The sequence below is a fragment of the Rhinolophus sinicus genome, chromosome 16, assembly GCF_057876585.1.
Source record: "Rhinolophus sinicus isolate RSI-liver-muscle chromosome 16, RSI-T2T, whole genome shotgun sequence".
Lineage (NCBI taxonomy): Eukaryota > Metazoa > Chordata > Mammalia > Chiroptera > Rhinolophidae > Rhinolophus > Rhinolophus sinicus.
In genome coordinates this window covers 120,634,281-120,654,946 of record NC_142516.1, presented here as the reverse complement: position 1 = coordinate 120,654,946, position 20,666 = coordinate 120,634,281, and the positions used below count along the sequence as shown (strand labels likewise).

Genomic DNA, 20,666 nt, shown 5'->3' with positions numbered 1-20,666 from the left:
GAGTTAACAAGTACACACACAATGGGAAGAGAATGATAAAGCTGCCATTTGAGTGATACAAAAAGCAGGAGGAGAGAAAACATTCTTTTCTAAACTCTTTAATACAGAGGGTGCCAAAAAAAAGTGTATACCATTTTAAGAAAGGAAAAAGCTGTATTAAAATTGTAATACTCAATATACCAATAACAAAAGACGAATACAAGCCATGTGTATATATATTTTTTGGCACTCCCAGTGTATGCACTGTGTTCCCGACATAAACCACATGGCCAATCAGTTTAGGTATTGTCATCCCCATTACAGTTCCTGTCACTACTGTGAAAACTATTAGGTTGGTGCAAAAGTAATAGCAGTTTAAAAGGTTAAAACAATTGCAAACGCCACAGTTACTTTTGCACCACCCTAATACTACACTTCCTCCTCCTCCAGTTGCTTGCTGGTAAAACTTGGGTCACTTGGACTTCAGTGCAAGCTGAGCAGTTGTTCACTAAAATTTGCATTTTGGAGGGCAATAATGCTTATTCATAACTTGACAGAATTGCCCATCATTTATTACCCGGGGCATCTAGGAAATTGTGATGTTTAACTGAAAATTCAAATGATCCCGAAAGGTCTTAGAGGAAAGTTAAAATACATTAGGAGATTATATTTTAGATGCCAGTATTGAAGAACAAAGCCATTCCAAAAGTGCAAGCAAATTAAGGAGTTGAGTGCTGCACACCTGAAATGCCTATGATGTTGTATGTCAACTATACTTTAACAAAAAAATATTAAGAACGTGAGATTATCTTAATTTCTCACTCTGACAGTTGAGTTGTTACCTTAGGCAAGCTTGGGCCTTTATATGAATTGAATGAGTTTAAAAAACCCACCAAGGGCCTTGTCAAGAAGGGAAAGATGGTAAGAGGCCTTCAGCCATCCCATTATTGCTTCTCCCACAGAACACCCTCAGGACCAGGAAAGCAGTCCCCATGTACAGCTTCGTATTGGTTCCAATGTTGGCTTTCATCTTGGAATGGACGAGGGACTGATAAAAATTCTGATAGCTGAAGAGATACTTGTCTATTCCTTGTTAGAGAGGGAAGAGTTCTTTTGTTAGAAGGAATCATGTTCAGTTTAGTGTCCTACCATTGACTCAGTAGAAGAAAATAGGCTTTTTAAAATAATTATATAACCCAAAACTATATTTACTGTAGTCTTCAGTTGTTGTCAGACATAGCTTTTTTATTGTACAAAGGTTTCCATGAAGACATGGAGCTGGGTACCACAGCTTTACCTTCCAGGTTTCAGATTCTTGTGAATATACCTTTTTAAAAATAATCTGATAATTGTTCCTGAGAGGTGGTTGGTATATGTGTTGGGGGTGGGGGGGTGAGGCAGGAAATTGATTTATATCTTCCATCTACTAGGCAAATCTTTATTTAAAGGAATCCTGGGGTGAGTTCATTTCTACTAGTAAAAAATTACTTCACAAAGTTTTTGTTTAATGGACCTTATGTGCTCAGAATTCCATTAATCATAGCTCTTCCTTTGCAACACACTGTTGTTATGCCATTATTGGTTCATGTATGACCAATAAATATTCATTTTAGCTGCTTGGGTTGTTTGGTGGGTGGATATTCATTGTATTATTATTTTATAATAATACATGAATAAATGAAATTTTAAATCAATTTCTCCTAAATAAATTAATAAAAATTTTTACAAGTGTCTTCTTTGTGTTTGTCCTTCAAGTAGAGAACATCTGTATTGAATGAAGTTTTCCTTTTTCCTTTGGAAGAGCATCTTGCTTGAGATAGTGATTTTTTTCTTGCTGAAATTCACGTTATGCAGGCATACCTTGGAGACACTGCCAGTTTGATTCCAGACCACCACAGTAAAGCAAGTAGTGCAATAAAGCGAGTCATAATCCTTTTGCTGGTACAGGGTCTTGCTTTCAGTTTGTAAGGTACGTAACATCTGGGAAGTGTAATAAAGCAAAGCACAACAAAATGAGGTATGCCTGTACTCACTACTATGATGTTTCCGCTCTCTGGAAGAAAAGAGTACCCACTACTTTTGCATGGGCTCATGGTCCACATCCACAGGATGTTTGCAACTTGCTTAGGTGCGTGTCCTCATAAAATGGAGATGAAAACTTCCTGATTTCCTGTTTGCATCAACTTAGGTATGAATTCCTCTGGGAAAATCCTATGTCTAAAAAGTTCAGGCTACTTTGTATAGTCTTTTTATCTGCTTTAATGATATGAAACAACACAATTTTATATCTGTGGGTGAATCCAACAGCAAGTGTTAAGTGGTTTCTTTAATTCTGTTGTAGCTTGGGAGACATTTTTGTGAGACCTCAAAGAAGGCTGAGGTGAGTTTTTGACATTCTATCCTGAGGGCTCGATAACATTCTAGAGAGTTTGGGCCACTTGAGGAATTTACCTTTGTTCCAAGACAGCCAGTGCAAGAAAATGAAGTCAAATTGGCTATGGTTAATCAAGCCAAGTGAGATTGCTGTTTCAATGTTTAGGTTTGACATTTTGCATTGATCCGGATTTTTACGAAAGAGTTGGCAGAAGGAATGACAAACTTCACCGGAGTCCAAAACCTGCTGAGAGTTCAGTTTGTTCATCACCTCAAAACAAAATAGCACTGCTGAGTTTTTTAGTGAGTCTCAGTTTGGAGTAAATATTGAGCACCAGCTCTGTGCAATGTGAGGAGTGGGCCATGTGACAAATGAGGTGCCCCTGTGGACCACAATCTAGTCTCCATGGAGCTTCATGGTGGTTCAGTTACTTTCCTACAGAATCCTCTTTTCTCTTTGGCATTTTAATCTGTATTATGAATTTACATTAACATATTTGGAGGAGAAGTTAAGATCATGTTCTTTGTAGTAAAATCATGTTAATATGAGGTCCATGCTGTTTGAGCAGTCTCTGAAATTTCACTGTTCAACTCATAAAAGATTGGACAAGTGAATCAAGTGGGAGAACTAAAGAAATTCAGGTTGGAAAAGAAAAGATTACATTGACTTACTGTCTTTTCTAATGAAAAGCTTCATGGTAAGTTTCATACAATTGTGATGAACTGAACTAATGGTAATTGTAGTTCTTTGACATACAGAGAACGAACTCCTCCGCCTCTAGTCTAGTATTCTCTCCATTCTGATTATGTTTATACTTCATTGGAAAGAAGAAGAACCACACATTTGCACATAAGATGCCCCTTCCCCAATAACTTTGTGTAAGATTTCAAGATTCCCTGAATTCCAACCAGTGGATCCTTAGGGTTTCAGGAACCCAGGATGAGAGCCCCACAATTCAGAAGCCATTTCAGCTCCTAGGAAAAATATCTTAGGACAGAACCCTTTGGGGCAGGGTGGGGCCTTCTTGGTCATAACCTGCTGACATAAGACTGCTCATGGGCTCCAAGGAGGAGCTGAGAACTGGCTCAGAAGTAGGTGTAGCTGTGGGGGGGCTCTGAGTTAAAAATCTATGACGATGACACAATGATGCCCATTCTCATTTATGTCACGGGGGGAGCACTTTGGACTTCAGTTGTCTCCCATATTGCCACTCTTTCCACCAAAGTTTCAGATTCGCAGATTTCTATGTCTGCCTATGGACCTAGAGGTAATAAGTTTAGCTGAGATCATTTTAATTGAGTAATTATAAACATATGCAAATTGGGAAGAAAAAGGTAGATAAAAATAGTGCCCTCTTGTCTAAAATTGTTGCACCTTCGGAATGACATTGGAAATCCAACCTTAGAGCTCAATGTCAGTCTGATGTGCATCTTCTTGTAGAAATCTCTGGAATTTAATAAACTTAGGACAGTTTAATAGAACTAAAGAGGTCATACTAAAGAGCAATGTAAGCATCACTTCAGAGCCTGGTCAGTTTGTAAGACCTAAAGCTTTTCCTTTTACTTGTTTAATCATGTGCCAAATGAATAACAGTCAGGCAAAGTAAGCAATTTTAAAGTTGACTTCTGTACTGGAATTCTTATCTTTCACAAAACTTGACTTATAAGTGGTTAAGATTTGTAATGTTTGTTGCAAGAAGCCTTCTGTAAATGCATTACATTTGTGACATAGTGATTGTGTAGGTGGAGTAGGACTTGTGTATGCTGTATTCATCAAGAAAACAGCACAAAGCACATTTACATGGCATTGAGAAATAACCGTGGGTGGTAATAAAATTCGTAGTACTAGAGAGCTTTCAAAGCATATCCTGGGCTGGCCCTGTTTTAAACACTCCTGAAACTTAGAATTTCACCTTTAAAACAAAATCACTTTTTTCATTAGATGGTAATACATGAATAAGGCTCAGTATCCTGGAAATTTGGTTATACTACTGTAAAAAAATGGTGAGACACTGTTGTGCTTGCTAGTTTTGGATTCCTTACTCTAAACTGAACAATGCATCGAAACTTTTGGACAATTTCTGATGCTTTGGAAGTGTTCATCTCCAGCCCCTCTGGCCAGGGACAGTGCCTGAGTTCCTGGCCCTATGTAGATGCCAAGCACAGTGCAAGAGAGATTCGGAAAGGAAGCAAGCTTCTGAGAATGACATTTTATAACTTTTTTTGGATTAAGAAACAGATCGTATGAAGTGTAACTCATCGTAACTCTGCTAGGGGCAGAGTGAACACTTAATTTCAAGCATTTTGACTTAGCCAAAGCTCTGATTCGTATCTGGCCATTCTGCTTTTTTGAAAGCATGTTGTAATCACTATAATATACTACTTAAGTGGCAGGAATTTTATAAATGGGGATCAAAATACAATTTTAACTTTAAAATTTTTAGATTTTAAAATTCCTTGGAAATTAACATTTGAATAAGACATTTTAGTATACTGGCATTCTTACGATGCTAATTTTTTTAATGGCATGCTTTTACCAAAAAAAAAAAAAAACTGGGAAAATGTAATCTTAGCCTAAAAAATGATGACTGTACATATGGGTTCTGAGCCATCTTAAGCCATTAGGATTTAAACCTTGTAAGTGGTGCTTTTAAACAAGTTAAGTTCTGTTTGGAGTGCTATTGTGCTGTCTTAAAGAATACAATGCTGTTTGAATTTTTATTTTTTTTCTTATTATCATGGGTGACAGATGGTTTGCACTTTGTTCAGTGAACCAAACAAAAAAAGAGCAAACTTTGCATAAAATTTCTGTTGATACTGCATTTTGTCTCACTGAGATAGATCATATGATCTTTCTGAATAATGAATAGCATATTTACATTATCCTGATCTTTTTTGCAACAGAGTACAAAAGATTGTGAAGGACAAACAACCATTTTTTTTGTCACTTCAAATGTTATTCTTGTAAATTAAAGTATTTTTCTATTCTTACTGCATTGCTAACTCTAGGGATGTTGCATCCTTTGACTACTTCTAGTACTGATAAATTGTTCCTGTGACTTTGAAAACTGAAGGCACCATTTATTTCACTAAACTACTGGAAATAGTAGTAAACTAATTTTTATATGGATTTTAAACATTAAACAAAGCCTTGAGAACCCACATCATTAATCCCAATTTTGAAAGTATTTAGTACAGTTGCTATCTACTACCTGACTTTCTGCTGATTGACCATCACCAACTTATTCATAGTTGTCGGTTAACTGTTGTGTGTGGTGTTGAAAGGTGGTGGTGATGGTAGCGTAAGGCAAGCAGGATGTTATCACTGAAGGGGAGATAACTTGACTAGTGATGAGTGCAGACACCAGCTGTGGTTGTTGGTACCAATGGTAATTTAAAATTCAGTTGAAAGTTTCTTCTGTTTTAAGAATGAGCCTTTTCTCATCACATCTAATTTTAATGCATTACATATTAGACCAGGGGCATCAGTAAAGTTGAACTACATAATTTCACTTCTAACTTTGTTATTTATGAACCAGAATTCAGGTCATTTCAAGAACTGGAAGAAAAGTGGTCAGTTTATTTGAGCAAAGTTTAATTTCTATTGAGTGAATTAAAAAGGGAAAAAAGAATACAAGGAAATCTTTATTCCTTTTTTCTTTTCTTTTTTTGCCCCCCCCCCCAACAAAATGATGTGTGTAGAATAATGTTCAAGGAGGAAAAAGTAATTTTTCTCTAGTGTTTACATCAACAGAACTTCAACTGAAATTATTTTCTGAATTCAGTTTTCTGCATCTTTTAAGGCATAGCATACTGGATTCATAGTTTTACCAAATCATGAGACTCTAGGCTCAGAAGCCTAAATATTTTATTTCAAATAGAACCATGCCTAACCATTCCTCATAGGTGTGTGTATTATGTAAGAGTGAGCTGGAGATTATACATGTGCAGACATAACCGCAGAAAAGTCAAAATTTCCTAACTGGTAACATAAATGGAAATATTTTCATATTGAAAAACAATAAAATGTTGAGAATATTTATAACTGTAGCAAACAACCAGCATTTTCTCCTTAACTTCTTAATTCTCAATGATAAATGTTGATATTTTTTTCCAACTCCATTTCAGTCTTTAGGAAAAGAGGGGCTTAGGGTATCAGAAGATCCCTTAAGCTTCTTTGCTGCTCTAGAAGAAAAATAGCAAGCAGCCCGTTCTCATTTATTAGTCCCTAGGGTTTCCCGTCAAGAGTTTCTTGACATCTCTTTTGACCATGCCCGGTATGTTGCCACTCGTGTCTGTTAGAGACCCTGATATGTAGCTGGGATGGTCGTGGGGTGGTTGCAGCTGGTGGATATTTAAGATAATTCAATTTATAATCGACACAGCATTTACAGCTGGCTCCAGGTTTTCTTCTCCTCCTCTTCCTCTTGTCTCCTCCCCACTCCTTCTCTTCCTCCTTTTTCCTTCTCTTTCTTCTTCCTCCCTCCTTTTTCTCCTCCTCCTCCTCCTCCTCCTCCCCTCTCATTTTTCTTCTAGTTGGAAGTGTGAATGGGCAAACTATGTAGTTAAACCTAGGCCTAGCACTAGAGACCCAGCTGTCAAGGCTGAACTTTTTTGCAGACCATTCTCGGGATATCTCTTTTAACTATCTGCTGTCCTTGGCATGTAGGTTGTATTTTCTCCTTTCGATAAGGTCAGCCTTGGAGAACATTGCTACATGCATTTGGAAGATGCTTTGAGGAGCACTCCAGTGTGAGGGAAAACCGCACATCTGTTCATACGTCATGGCACGAGAGCGGTAGCACCCTCGCTTTCCCTCTCTCTCTTATTCTCTTCCTAAACTCCCTCTCTCCATCCTGACTCTAAATGCAAACTTTAGGATAATTGACCACTTTTTCTGAGTACAAACACAAACCAAACCGTGATGATAGGGAGTGTTAATTCTGTTTCATTATAGAAAACTCTGCTTCCCCATCCATTTATAGCATCACATTAACTTTGCGTGGAAGAGCCCTTTGTACTTACTCTAAAAAAGGGCCAGTGTTGTGTTTTCTGGAGATACCAACTTCTCTATTTGTTATCACTTTTAGTCATTGCTTTTCTGAGTAACTTTTAAATGGAGCTAGGAAGTGCTCAGTTCATGATTTGAGTGAGAATAATATAGTTACTGCTTTAAGAAATTCTGTTGTCATTTATTACGTTTGTTATGGTAAAGATTATTCACAGGACAGATTCAGTGAATTAGGTTTGTATTCCAGTAATATCTGTCTAAAGCATTAATCATTATGTATGTATATATTAAAAGAACTATCAAACTTAAAAACATCTGGCAGAACATATTATAGTTTGGCTTTTTTAAGGATAATAACCATTTTATAAGGACTTGCTGTCAGGCACTAACTCTGGGGGATAAACATTGAAATCACTTCCCATTTATAACTGCGACTCTGAAAGTTAGAATTTAGAGAGTTGGAACCCATAACAACGCCACCAAAGTTCCTTCACAAGCCTCCTCTTCACAAACTGTGACATATAGAACCAATGACTTCATAGCATTATTTGCCATTTTTGAAGCAAATGAAATCTTTGGCTCATTGGTCCAAAGATAAATATTAAACTTTATAATTCAATTTTTCTTTTAAAACCAGAGAGTAGTCAATTTAAAAAATACTGTGCCCCAAAATATACATTGGGAGTTGGGAGGAGTGACCTAGAAAACATTTATAAAGAACCCAGAAGAGTCCCTCACATTGTGAAAAGAGTAGATGTGGAGTAAGACTGCAGCCCAGAAAACCTCAATTTTTATTCTAGATCTCTTTAAATAGGTCAGAACACACTGGTGTATAAGTAATTTCAAATATATTTTCCCTTCTTGAGAGTACACAGAGAAAGGAAGAAACTGGGCAATATGTAGCGGCTGTTGACGGGAGTTGACTCCTTGCAGCAATTAGGTGGGTGCAAAAGTACTTGCGGTTTAAAAGGTTAAAAATTATTGCAAAAACCACTATTACTTTTGCACCAACCTAATATCTAATTTTGGGTTAACTTAAAATGTTAATTTAATTTTAATTTTTAGAATAACTTAAGGTTTCCCTCTTAAAGCTATTCTGGGAACAAATTTCAATTTTTGCTCTAGAACAGGGGTGTCCAAACTTTTTTCAACGTTATTCACCAAGGGCCATATGCGGTAAAATACACAAACAGCCGGGCCACTCACTCGAGGTGAAGTACGTATTGCCTCACCTGGTTTATTTAAGTAAATATATTTTTGGAATTTGCTGTGGACCAATTAACAATGGATTGCGGGCCAACTGGGCCGCAGTTTTGACACCCCTGCTGTAGAAGGTCCTTTTCTTGCTTCTTAGATTCCCATATTCATCTCTTAAGCTAGCTTCACTATCCTTCATTCAGCCAAAAATGTTGTCTTGTAAAAGTGATCAAAAAAGCTTCATCTTCAAGCAGATTCTAGTTTTTCAAATTATGAACCACAACTACCGTAAATCCTGGAAGTATAACAGCAATTAGGATAAAGTCAGTGGAGACTGATGAATTTTACTGAAATGAGAAAGATAAAATCTGTTCACGTGTGATCTAAATATTCCCAGTATTTAGTATTTTCTAAGCTAGAGCTTTTCTTTTCTGGTCTTGCAGAACAGCGTTTTGTGTATGATGGCCAGGTGCATTGGTAGAGCTGTTATGAAAGGTATTACCTGCTATTCAGAATTAAATATTCCACTTAGGTGTATAGGGAAAAGGAAAGAGAAAGAGGAATTATAGTTCTTAACACAAAAAAAGACTGTTGCATCAGGTGAACCTTTAAACTTAAGACCCATTTACCAAATCAATATGTTATTTGATCTGAATGGTGGATGTGTAATGGTGTAATGCCCTTTGACACTTTTCAAAAGTCATCACTATTATGAGGACATACCTGGTGGGGTTTTTTTCTTTTTTTTCCTGGTCATTGTGAACTTATGTGTCTGCTACTTTTTTGGAAAGTGAGGATGTTGAATGGGGTGGGAGGTTTTGGCAATATGGACTTCAGTGTAAACTACCTATTATCTGACCATTGGTTTGTGCATATGCAGAGAATCATGAAAAACTTCGTTTTTCAGCCACAAAGAAAGAAATTGTACTTTTAACTCAGAATCTGAGTTGGCAGATACCCTAGCTAATACCCTTCTAACGAAACCTTGTTCTGCAAATTTCTTAATCATTTTGAATCACCTGTTCTCTTTAAAATAATGACAGAAATCTGACACCTTTATGGGTGGGCAGCTTCTTAGGAGAACACTTTTCAGTCGTAGCAAGGTCTACCTTTTATTTGGTTACTAAGATACTCTTTTTATATTTATTTCCTTTATTTGAAGTTTTTATCTTCTGGTTTAATGTGGATAGAGTCCCGGTCTTCTTACACATCACCACTCACATGTTCGAATGAAGTTTTATCATCTCTTCTCTAAAGTCTTATTTTCCCCCAAGACTGAAAAGAAGTGAAATGTAGAAATAATACCAACTTATGTTTCTAAAGCGATTTCCTATTTGCCAGATGCTTTTCCTGTTCATTTATGTCTTAGAGCAGCTCTGTTTCAAAGATGAGAGACTGAGACTCCAGTGACCTGCCCAGACCCATGGCTGCTGACTCTCCGTGCTTGTTGGCTAGACCCTGAGCAGGGTTCCCTCTTGGGGTCCCGCTACATCCCTGCTTAGTGTGTCCGAACCCCTGTTTCTTTAATTGCTCTTCAAGTCATGGCGTGGTTTCCAGACCCCTCACCTTCTTCACGTCACTCTTTAGTGGATATACTTCTGGTCAGCCTTTAAGAAAAAAAGATGGTGGCTACAGCCAAGTATCCAAACATTCAGAAATATTTGAATCGCGACTGTGTGTCAGGTACTCTGTAGGTTTTTGGCCTATACAAGTGAGCAAAGCAGTCAAACAAAATCTCTGCCCTTATGAGGCTTATATTCTGAGGGTTTTCACTGGTGCAGAGACCACTGCCCCTAACCAATATCCTACAGGAGTTTGGAACAAGGGCCTAATGAGTTGGACTAGCAGACTCGGTGCTATTAAGGAGTTAAGGTGGGGATTCTATACAAAAACTTCAAATGATGTATCAAATATATATCTAATAGCTCTGCTGGTTTTCATTCCTTCAGCTAGATGTCTTCTGTGACTTAAGAAAATAATGTTGACTTCAACTGAATTAGACCAGTTCATTTGTAGGCACAAAACGAGGCTATAGAAAAAAATTTGGTAATGGAAAGGAAAGGCCCCTGATATTACCAGAGGCCATTTGCAATAAAATCTAAGCAAAATGAAAACACAAAAGATGTGATTTTCAGGGCCAAACATCTTTATTTGTTCTGAAATACATTTTAAATTCAGAAATATGGGGAGAATTGAGAATGTTAGATACATGAAAATGCAAGAGATGGATAAGGAATGAACTAGATAAATTGTAAAATGAATACTATGTTTCCGAAAATCTTACATGTTTTAGTAAAAGTCTTCAGCATTTATATTAAAACTTTCTTATATTAAATCTTTGGAGGTTTTTGTATCTAGAAGAAGTGAGTTTTAATACATGTTAGAATTTTAATACAGACTAAATTATAATGCTTATTTAGTTCTTTTTCTTGGTCGTTAAAATGTTTTTCTCCATTGCTCCCACCCTCTTCCTTTTTTCCTTCCATTTTGCTGCCATAACATCCAAACTAAAGGAGCAGTATCCTGCAACTCTTGAGCATACTATATTGAACTAGATGATGTAATCATTAGCTAACATTGGCTTTTAACCAAGCCGTGGCGACAAGTTGCTTTCCTTAAGGCATGCTCTGGATAGTATTTCATCTCAGTTTAGAATGTGTATGTCATAACTGGGCTATTTATTGGCGAGAACAGCAGCCTGTGCTTCACTTCTGGGATGTGGTAGTTAACACTTTGCTCAGCAGGGCACACTCTGTTTCTTCAGCCTAGTGCTCATCGTGGGAAACTTTTAGCTCTGAGAGAAGTGTAAACTCCATGCTTGTCTCTATAGATGGCACAAACCAATCAAAAACTGCAGTGGCTGTAAAAAACTAGAACCATTAGGGAAAAAAATTGTGTTTTTTAAAAAAAATTGTGAAACTTCATGACGTTGCTTCCGAAGGTAATCTTATTGCCATGTTTCCCCAAAAATAAGACCTAACCGGAAAATAAGCCCTAGCATGATTTTTCAGGATGACATCCCTTGAACATAAAAGTCCTAATGTGTCCTTTGGAGCAAAAATTAACGTAAGACCAGGTCTTATTTTCGGGGAAACACAGTGTGGAGAGTCAGACAGACTTGATTTTGTATTCTGACTTTGATATACACTAACTAGTATTTAATCTCTCTAAGCTTTGGTTTTCTGATCTGTAAACTAGAGACAGTGATACTACCTGTCTCATAGGGTTATTGGGTAATTTAGTTGGGTGAATATATGCAATGCCCTTGATTAATGTCAGCTCTCAGGAATGGCAGGGGAAGTAAAAGCCATAGTGGTGATAGCATATTTGTGTGCATTTTATGAAATTGTCTCATTCCAGGAACTTGCCAGAACTCTTCTTAAATTTTAAATTGATGGTTGAATTCTCTTTAAGCAATATCAACAAGAGTCTCTCTTTTATATTCCTGCTGCCATGTTCTTTTTTTTATTACTAATTTCAGGTGTACAAAACAACATAATGATTAGACATTTACACTCCTCACAAAATGATAACCCCACCAAGTCTACCCACCTGACACTGTAGATAGCTATTATAGCACCATTAATTATATTCCCTATACTGTACTTCACATCCAGTGACTATATATATATTTTTACTTATAGTTGACATTCAATACTATTTCATATTAGTTTCAGGTATACAGTGCAGTGGCCAGGCATCCATACAACTTATGAAGTGATTTCCCCTGTCAAGTCCAGCACCCATCTGACACCATACACAGTTTTCCAACATTTTTTACTACATTCCCCATACTGCACTTCACATCCCTGTGACTATTTTGTAACTACCGATTTGTGCTTCCTAATCCCTTCACCATTCTCACTCATCCCCTCAACCCCCCTCCCATCTAGCAACCATCAGTTTGTTCTCTGTGTCTGAGTCTATTTCTGACTTGTTTATTTATTCTCTTCTTTATATTTCACATATAAGTGAGATCATATGGTATTTGTCTTTCTCAGTCTGACTTATTTCTAGGCCCATCCACGTTGTTACAAATGGTTAAGATTTTATTCTTTTGTATGGCAGAGTAATACTCCATTGTATAAGTGTACCACAATTTCTTTGTCCATTCATCTATTGAAGAGCGTTTTGGTTATTTACATATCTTGGCTATTGTGAATAGCATTGCAGTACACATGGGGTGCATATATTTTTTTGAATTCGTGTTTTGGATTTCTTTGGATAAATACCTGCAGTAGAATTGCTGGGTCATAAGGTAGTTCTATTTTTAATTTTTTGAGAAACTTCCATACTTTTTTGCATAGCGGCTGCACCAATCTGCAATCCCACCAACAGTGCACAAGGGTTCCCTTTTCTCCACATCCTCGCCAACACTTGTTGTCTATTGATTTATTGATGATAGCCATTCTGACAGGGATGGTATTTCATTGTGGTTTTTATTTGCACTTTTCTGATGATTAGTGACGTTGAACATCTCTTCATATGTCTATTGGCCACCTGTTGCCATTTTCTTTTCCCAGGATAACTACAAGTTGCCTGTCTCTGAATCCTGTTCTTGCAGATCTGTCCCTCCAGGTCAGCCTGCACTGAGGATGTGGAGTTTGGGGACTCATCTTTTGCCTCTCACCCTGCTTTCTACATAGCTGTTTGTATCCAATTGCCTTGTGCTTCCCTAATCTTTGCTTCAAACTCTTCAGACTGGTGCTCTTACTTTTTCCCCTGCTATTGGACCTCATTCACTTCAAGGTCACTTTTATAAAGAAGGTGCAAGTTTCTCCAGGTCTTCTGAATAAGAGTGGCCAGATTCCTAAAGCAAATGTGCACGTTCAGTTTGCCAAGCTGACTCTGATGGCTCAAAATATTCTCTGCTGTCTTTTCTCCGTAAAGCCGTCCAGACTGCTCCAGTAAGAACACCCTGCTTCTTCTCCTAGGAACCCTGGTAAGGGATCCAGCAATCCCGGTCTACCAGTAGGACAGTTGATAGGCTGAAATAACTTATACCTCAACAATGAATTTAGGAAAAGAAGAGTTTTCTGTAGAAGGAATTATTAGTTATTATCGTAGTGAAACATATGTTAAAGCTATATTATATTTAGTTTTGAATGCTATTTGGCACTTATTTTAGAATTTGGAACATTTTGAGACTTTAATAAGTGACAAATGCATTTAAAATCCTAAAACATACTTGTAGGTTATGTGTAACAAATAGCAAACGTGTTTTAGGAAAGAATCATCGAAGGTAGAACGTTTCTTATTATGGCATATGTTCCATTAAAATATATTTCAAGGCACAGTTATATCAAGCTTAGAGATTCATGAAAGTGTATTTTTGGCTCTAATAAACCATATGGATGTATGTTTATCCACACACACAAATAACTCATAAATCTCAACAACAACAAAATCCAATTAAAAATGGGCAGAAGGCCTGAATAGACATTATTCTAAGGAAGACATACAAATGGCTATCCTGTTTCTCTGAAAATAAGACCTAGCCAGACAATCAGCTTGAATGCATCTTTTGGAGCAAAAATTAATATAAGACCCAATATTATATTATATTATATTATATTATATTATATTATATTATATTATATTATATTATACCTGGTCTTATAGTTAAATAAGACTGGGTCTTATATTAATTTTTTACTACAAAAGATGCATTAGAGCTGATTGTCCGGCTAGGTCTTATTTTCAGGGAAACACAGTAACAGATAAATGAAAAGTTGCTTAACATAACTAGTTATAAGGGAAACGTAAATCAAAACCACAATGAGATACCACCTCACACCTGTTAGAATGGCTATGAGCAATAAGACAAGAAATAACAAATGTTGGAGAGGCTGTGGAGAAAAGGGAACCCCTGTACACTGCTGATGGGAATGTGAGTTGATGCAGTCACTATGGAAAACAGTATGGAGGTTCCTCAAAAAATTAAGAATAGAGCTACCATATGACCCACCAATGCCTCTTCTGGATGTCTACCTGAAAACTTTGAAAACATTTATTCTCAAAAATGTATATACCCATTCAATGCAGCATTATTTACAATAGTCAAGACGTGGAAACAACCTGTGTCCTTCGACAAATGATTGGATAAAGAAGATGTGGCACATATATACAACGGAATACCACTTTGCCATGAAAAATGAAACATTGCCATTTGGATCTTGAAAGTATTATCCTAGTAAGTCAGAGAGGAAAGGACAAGAACTATATTATGTCACTTACATGTGGGATATAAAACAAAAAACAACAAATGAATGAACAAAACCCCCCAAAACAAACTCATACATACAGACAACAGAACGGTGGTTACCAGAGGTGAAGAGGGGTGGGGGGGGGTAATGAAGAGGGTAAAGGGGGCCGAGTATATGGTGATGGAAGGAGACTAGACTTCAGGTGGTGAGCACACGCTAGAGTATACAGATGTATTATAAAGTTGTACATGTGAAATTTATATAATGTTAACTAATATTACCTCAGTAAATTCAATTTTAAAAAACAGTGCTGTAAAAAAGTCAATACTTTTTCAACACAGAAATTGTTGAAAAAATTGTTTAAACATTTAAAATATTTTAGTATTTTTTACAATTCAAGGGTTATGTGGTAAGTTCCAAAGGGGTTATATGAAGACACATAGGACACAGCTTCTGCCTTCCAGGTTTATCAAATCCGTGTGTTGGAAATGAGGTGATAAGCCAAATACATACGGTGCTCCCGTCCAGGGCACAGTTGATACATGTCATCCAGAGAGGTGTCAACAGGACATCATGGGCTCTCCAAAGAGGGGTCACTTCCACTTGAGGGGATTAAGAGGAAGTTTCATGGAGAAGTCAGGATTTGAAAAGGACCTAGAGAGAGGAATAAATATGTTTGGGCATAAGGGTATTTACAAGGAGAGAGGAGGTTAAGAAGACATTCTTGGTAGGGAAACAGCATGAGCAAAGGACTCTGAAAAGTATGGGAACTGTTGGCAAAATAACACACAATTCTCTTTGACCAAAATAAGGTAGAATGTAAGGGAGTTGGGGGGAGAGGGAGGGGAAAAGAAGAGGAATAATAGTAACAGCTCACATTTATTGAAGACCTACTATGTGCCAAGCACTGTTTTAAGCATTTGTATTAACTGATTTAATCCTAAGAAAGATAAGGCTAGAAATACAGATTGAGTCATAGTTTGGACTTTGAATGATGAGGTATGGAGTTTGTATTCTGGTTGGCAGTGACGTGTCTGAAGTGCAACAAGGAATAACTGCTCCTGTGAAGTGAGGACCAGGGGATGAACTAAGGTTATAGCAGTTAGGATGGTGTTCACAGAAATTTTAAGTTGAGGTAGTTGGGCATATTAGAAATCCCCATGAGCAGCAGTGTTAGTATTTTCAACATTTGCAACTTTCCAAGAAAGACGATGTCTTTTAAAATAGAGTAGCGTGAGTTATTTCAATATTGATTTGTGGCCATACATCTGCTATACTATATACATTTTTTAAGTATCTTTTAAAAATCATAGTTACCTGCTTTAAACTTACTTAACTTTTTAACCTGGAGCTAAATATATGTGTTACTGAAAGGACGTCTGTAAAGCTATTTCAAGCTTAGAATTTTTTTGGATGTGATTTGTTTTGGAAAGATTACGTAGTACCATAATGATATTTATTCTCACTGATTTGTTGATATTATTCATTAGGCTAATATATGCAAGACAACTACAAACTACATTATTTTCCCTTATTAGTCTTTTTTGTAGTCCTTGAGACTTTTTACTTGCCTTCTAGGAAAAATATATTTAAAATATGAAATTGTATATTTTGGATGCCAAAGAATGTTTGTCTTTTAGGAAAGTGCAGGGAAATCCTTATAGGATTTAGGGAAAAATTTGGAAAAGCTGTGCTTTCCCCCCACACACAAAAGCTTATAAATGGTTTATGTTTGTTCTTTGTGGTCGATGGCAGGGTACAGTGTAGGACTGGAAGAATTCACATCAGATTAATTTGGCAGGATTCTGATAGTTCCTTGATATTCTAGGCACACTGTTTCTGTCCTGTTAGTTTGTGTAAGCTTCTTGATTAAGGAATTGCACTAAGGGAGCTCTCCTGTCTTACCCACACTGAATTCTGCCTGCCATCCATCTAGTGCCTCTGGAATTCTGCTCCTGGGCCAGACCTCTCTGTGAAGACAGCCATGGTGGGACCCAGCCCAAAGGTGGTGCCAGTAGCCCCAGCATGGGGCTCTTCCCTGGAAGAAGCCTCACTGGGCTGTGGCATCTTTTCAGCTTTCTGGCAGCAAGTCTCTCATTAGCATGGGGTGCTGGGATACGCTTAGCTAAGGAAAAAAACCCAAGGCAAAGCCTTGAAGAAAGCCCTAGTCTTTACTTGTGTCCATGCCCAGAATGATGCATTGCTAGCATGCAGCCAGTTGTAAAGGGAAGAAATCAAACCCAAATGTGAAGGCAAGTTTCTTAACGCTTTCATTTAAAGTTTTCTGTCATGCAGCGTCCTTAGGGAGAGAACACCCAGTGGCCAGGCTCAGGAAATTGTATTTGGAAGTTCTTTTAACCAAGATTACAGAATATCATTGAGACTGTACACAAATGACTCTAATGGCTGCAGCCACACAACCTCTTAGGCAAGAGGAGGAAAGTGATCCAGGCTATATGGAGCCTTCGAGACTATAAACGTTACCAAACGTTACCAGCCACAGCAAAGCAGTGCTGAGCGTGTATCCTTGGACCTGAACATGCTGTGCCACCCTAGTAAGTGGCCGCAAGGAGGGACTAGGCAGGATTCTTACTATGTTTCATCACATTTTCTCAGATGATATAACAAAAAGAACTGCTTGTCATCAACATCTACTTTTGTTTTTACCTGGGCATATACATAAACACTGAAATCAAGAGTAGGCTCTCAGCCTCCCCTGAAGACTCCATCAAATATGCTGTTTAACTCATTCTGTTTAACAGGGTTTTACATTTCTAGGATTACATTTTTTAATTTCTACAAGTTATATTTAGTTCTTTAAAAAAAATCTGCCTGGTTATTTTGGTAGTATCTTGTTTTGATTCATTTTTTAAATTTAATCTTTTTTCTTTAAACTTTTTGTACATAGTTATTCCATATGCTTGTCTGGTATTTCTAGTATATGACGTGGTAGGGAGTTTAAATCTGTTGATTGTTTCCATGGACTCTTAAACATAGTAGTTTATTTTGCGTGTGTTTAGGAATTTTTTATTGTGAGCTCATATTACATTGACTTTAATCAGTGGGAATCCTGAAGGCCTCATAGGGTGGGCTTTCCTCTGGAGAGGATTTGCATTTGTATATACAGATAATCTAAGAGACTGTTTTATTAGATGCATAACCTGCTACTGACCTAGACTACTTATGCCTTTTTGTCCTGCCCTAGCATATAGTCTTGTTATGAAGGTCAAATGACTCTCATATCTTGAGGAGAGCTTGTGGCTTTGTACTTACATAGGCATTTATTCCCTTCACGTTAACTTAGCATCCACTGTTCTGCTTTTATCTCACTCATTCACGTTTATTCTGTCTATGTCTGTCTGTCTGTCTGTCTCTTTCAGTATGTGTCTATCTGTGTGTCTCTTTGCCTTGTGAAATTTCCATTATTTTCTGGTGAGCTCTATAATATTATGTTGTCATTTATCCAGGATTAGTTGTATTTTTGTAATAAAACTCTTCAGAGTATGCAGCCCACTATACTTCTGGAAATGGAAATCCTCATGTACTTGCTAAGAATTAGCAGTGTAAGTATATTTTTAGAGTTTTCAATACGTAATTCTGATATGGGAAAGATATCCTTGTACCTGTAAGATTTAACAATTACATATATTTGCAAGATTAAGCCTCTGATTTCTCAGGTCTCCTGACATTTAAAGGACTGTATTGTAGAGTCTTCAGAGACTCGAATGTCAGTGTGCTGATGTTTGGGCATAAGGGAATTTTATGTCAAGAAACAGAACTTTTTGTTTCTCAAATACAAGGGATTTCTTTTTTCTCTCCTTTAAATGCCTCTACTTCTAAAATTTGGATTAAGAGGAAAAGACTTGTTCAGACAAAATCTCTTGGAAGAGAGGGGTGGGATGGGGGCAAGGAAGGAAGGGGAGCCTGCCCCTTTGGTCTCACAGGGTGGGCTTCCCCTGAAATGCTTTTGGGGAGTGAGTTGGAGAACCACTGAGAAGTACAGCATTGGTCACCTAGTTTGTAAATAAATCTCCTTTCAGAGCACGCTACCACATATGGTCATGATTAGTGGAGATAGAATTCAGCATGGTAAGCCACATGGTGTCATCTACTGAGCACTAAGTGGAATGGTGAAACCTGGATTCTGAGCTGATCTCATTAGCTATCGATGCACCTGGAAAAAGTCCCTGGGCCTCAGTTTTCTCCTTTAAACTTAGAGTACGGGACTGGTAGTCTTTTCATTCTAAATCTTAAGTTCTGTATATCTACAAATCTTTTTAAGTAAAAAGTAAGTGGCTTTTATAAATGGATTATTTTTGGTGTTCCAAGACATAAATGCCAAACACATCTTTATATTACAATAAATGAATAGCAACTGCCATACATTGAATGCCTACTCTGTAGTGGGCACTTCACGTATATTTTCTCATTTGACCTTCATAACAACCTTATGAAAATATCATTTTACAAGTGAGAAAATGAGAACTGAGAGGTAAACTCTGCCTGCCTCTAAAACCCCAAGCTCTTTTCCATACTAGATTGCTTTTATGAGTCTGTTTTTATTACTAGCTATAGGATCAGGTGAGTGTGGATGTTAATATTATAATTACACCTGATTCTCATTAGAATTTTTAAAGTGTTTAATTTTGAGGGCTGCTTAAATTTCTTTTTGATGCCTGGGAGGATGGGAATTTTGCTGTTTTGTTGTTGTTACCATTGTAAAGGGGCAAATGAAAAGCAATTTGCCTCCTCTTCCCCGTTTAATTCCCACCCCAGAAATGAATAAAAATTTGGCTGAAGTGTTTATGCATTTATGTATATAGTTGTGATTTTCCCATCTAGCCCTGATTTTTTGTTCTAGTTTGTTTGTATTAGGGAAAAACAGAGACACAATATGTCATTTGGAACAAGTTCTTAGCATATGTGATTTGTTTCCTGGGGCTTACTTGCTATGTATACTGATAGCACTTTAACTTTTGGATGTGGAGAAATTACCAAAAATGATTGATGGGGCGAGAGTGAAGGATGACTCAGAACTAGACTGTGTCCCTACATCTAGATAAAGTTGTAACCTAACATGGAACCATTTTCCCCCCATATTTTCCCTGTATTTTCATTACATTTGTGTTGCTATCCTTTCAGCCCATGAGAGAAGTTTGCCTTGACTTTTAAGTTGAATAACATCCATCACTGGGTGTCTTAAATGTCTGAGGCTCTAGGACTGCCCCATCAGAAAGGAAATTTTGGTTATGAGTATTTCTCCAATTTGAAGGACAAAAAGTTGTTTAGAAGTCTTTAAAAAAGAAAAAACAACAACAACTCTACAATATGAAACAAGAAAGTGGCCAAAATGCATTGTATAATTAGTATTAGTATTTATTGCATTTTCTTCTGATTGATCAATAAATTGTCTTTACACTCACAGAAAGATGTCCTAGAAAAAGGACCTTACACAGATATGGGTTTGGATGTTTGAACTATAGGAGTGGCAAGTCCAGAGGGAAACACAGGTGATAATCCAGAAGGGTCTGTTTGCTGGGGTTTTAATTCAGCAATGAGCTGTCTACCTTCCAATTTTCATGGTAGAATTCTGAGTGCTTCCTTAGTGATTGGGTGCGTGTGAGCTCATGCTTAGAGTTCATGAAGCAACTCGATGGTGCTATAGCCCTAGATGATGAAATGCTGTTTTGCTGCTTGCAAACAAGGACATTCCCGCAAGGAGGATTATTGAAACCTTCCTGGGAGAGATTGTTAAACAAACTTGGTCTTTGTGGACATAAGATAAATGAAACACAGAGGCTGAGTAGTGAGATTTTAGGAGTTTCAAAGATTTTGCACAAGCTGTACTTTTTGGTAGTATTCAAAAATATTTGTCTCTTGATGACAAGGAAAACATTTGC

The 20,666-nt window shown here is 37.2% G+C and overlaps 1 protein-coding gene across 6 annotated transcripts in view; it reads left to right on the top strand.

The window, feature by feature from the left end:
* Positions 1 to 20,666, top strand: part of SLC7A2 (solute carrier family 7 member 2) — a 60,288-nt gene that overhangs the window by 5,840 nt on the left and 33,782 nt on the right. For 2 of the 6 annotated variants that reach the window (XM_019737964.3, XM_074329729.2), the window contains exon 2: positions 2,321 to 2,359. The exons of 3 other annotated variants lie outside the window; for them this stretch is intronic. The gene's annotated coding sequence lies outside the window, so the exon portion shown is untranslated. Of the gene's footprint in view, positions 1 to 1,780; positions 1,949 to 2,320; positions 2,360 to 20,666 lie in introns of all 6 variants that reach the window. One more of the 6 variants, XM_088793342.1, reaches the window with a different exon arrangement.